The sequence below is a fragment of the Colobus angolensis genome, unplaced genomic scaffold (assembly GCF_000951035.1).
Source record: "Colobus angolensis palliatus isolate OR3802 unplaced genomic scaffold, Cang.pa_1.0 Scaffold61, whole genome shotgun sequence".
Lineage (NCBI taxonomy): Eukaryota > Metazoa > Chordata > Mammalia > Primates > Cercopithecidae > Colobus > Colobus angolensis.
The window spans coordinates 6,353,632-6,356,183 of record NW_012119710.1 but is presented as its reverse complement, the minus strand read 5'-3'; positions in this window follow the sequence as shown (position 1 = coordinate 6,356,183).

Genomic DNA, 2,552 nt, shown 5'->3' with positions numbered 1-2,552 from the left:
CCATGTTGGCCAGGCTGGTCTTGAACTCCTGACCTCAGGTGATCTGCCCGCCTCCGCCTCCCAAAGTGCTGGGATTACAGGCGTGAGCCACTGCACGCGGCCTCAATTGCATTTTTTGACTCCGGAATTTCTGCTTGATTCTTTTTAATTATTTCAATTTTTTTTTGTTAAATTTGTTGATGGGATTCTGAATTCCTTCTCTGTGAAGGAAATATTTAATTTCTTTGAGTTTCCTCAAAACAGCTATTTTGATTTCTCTGTCTGAAAGGTCACATATCTTTGTTTCTCTGGACTTGGCCCTTGTGCCTTATTTAGTTCGTTTAGTGAGGCTGTGTTTTCCTGGATCGTCTTGAAGCTTGTGGATGTTTGTTGGTGTCTGGGCACTGAGGAGTTAGGTATTTTTTATAGTCTTTGTAGTCTGGGCTCGTTTGTACTCATCCTTCTTGGGAAGGCTTTCTAGGTATTCGAAGGGCTTGGCTGTTGTGATCTAATTTTTGGTCACTGCAGCCATGTCTACATTCGGGGGCACTCTAAGCCTAGTAACACTGTAGCTCTTGCAGACTCTTAGAGGGCACTACCTTGGTGGTTTTGGATAACATCAGAAAGAATTCTCTGGATTACCAAGTAGAGACTCTCATTTTCTTCCCTTACTTTCTGCCAAACAAATGGAATCTTACTCTCTGTGCTGAGCTCCCTGGAGCTGGGCGAGGTGTGACACAAGCATCCCCATGGTCACTAGAACTGGGACTGCACTAGGTCAGGCCTGAAGCCAACACAACACTGGGTTTTGCCCAAGACCCGCTGTAATCACTACCTGGCTATGCCCTATGTTCGCTCAAGGCCCTAGGGCTCTACAATCAGCAGGTGGTGAAGCCAGTCAGGGTTGTGTCCTTCCCTTTAGGGCAGTTAGCTCGCTGCTGGGCCCCAGACAGGTCTACAGTTGCTGTCCACGGGCCAGGGCCTGCAGTCGGAAACCTTAGAAATTTACCTGGTGCTCTGTTCTTCTTCAACTAAGCTGGCACCGAAACCACAGGACACAGTCCTTCCCACTCTTCCCTCCCCTTTCCCCAGATATGGGAGTCTCTCCTCTTGTCCACCACCACCACGGGTCTATGAGGAGTACTGCCAGGGTACTACTGCTGATGTTCGCCTAAGGTCCGAAGGCCCTTCAGTCAGCTTGTGGTGAATGTGATCAGGCCTGAGACTCACACTGCAGGGCAGCGGTCTCCCCTCTTGTTGGGCCTGATAATGCTTTGTTAGGATGTTTATCAGCATCTCTGGCCTCTACCCACTCTCCCAATTGGTGCAAATGGAAAAATGTTCCCAGATATTACCAAATGTCCCTAGTTAGATAAAATTGCCCCTGGTTGAGAACCACTGGTTTGTACCAATTCATTGTTCCAGAGAAATGTGACCTGCCCTTGAGTGTCTTTTTATCTTCCCCAACAAGAAAAGGCCTGTAGTCCCACAAGATGGACCCTAAAAGAGGGGCAGCATTCCTTTGTCGAATACATTTGAGAAGTATTGCATGCTGTGGGCCCACATCTTGGTCAATCACCGTACACAATAGCATATTAAAGGCTCGGAGAAGTTCTACAGTGAAGAAATCTCTTTAGCCTAGATTTCCCAAATGTACTTGACCTTGGAACGCTTTTCCTGTACTCCCTATTTACCTTCTGCAGGACATACTGCACGCATTTGCCCCATCTGGGCCCTCTACCCTGGTGCTTCTCCCCTTCTCTGCATGGTTTCCTGCTCATTCTGCAAGGCCCAGCTCACAGAGTGCACCCTCTATGAAGCCTTCTTTCTCCCCTCTCATCTCCTTCCCTACTGTATATCCATACACATTCACATAATTACATCCATGTTTTGTCCATTACTCTACTGAAATTCTTGAGGACTGAGTCCTGTCTCAGTTACATGCCAGTAGAGAATGCTCAGTAATAGCTGTTGGGAGAATTCAAAAGGGATATTCAGGTGCTTGGGCCACAGTTCTGGGAAGGTGAGTTACTCCTTGCCCCCTTGTTTCCCTGCTTGGAGTTCTTCTCTGCTGTGGTCTTCTGGAGTCATTTGCTTTCTCCAGCCCTGATCTGGCAGAGTTTGAAGCGGTGGGGTTATGTCTTTGCTGTAGATGCTCAGTAGATGCTTATGGAAGGAAGAAAGGAAGAGAGGCAGGGAATTAGAACCTAGTGACTTTCGAAGAAGAAGGCTAGAGAGCAGAGGTTAAGTACCCTGCTTTCAAGAGAAAAGCCTCCTAAGAGCACTTACTCCCAAGTTTTAATATCTGGGAGAAGTGATCTATTTTTCCCTGCACCTAGTACCTAGGTGTACCAGAGTTGTGGTGAGGCCACAGTCAGAAAATTCACTTAAAGCACCAGCACCGGCCGGGCGCGGTGGCTCACGCCTGTAATCCCAGCACTTTGGGAGGCTGAGGCGGTGGATCACGAGGTCAGGAGATCGAGACCATCCTGGATAACATGGTAAAACCCCGTCGCTACTAAAAATACAAAAAATTAGCCAGGCATGGTGGTGGGCGCCTGTAGTCCCAGCTA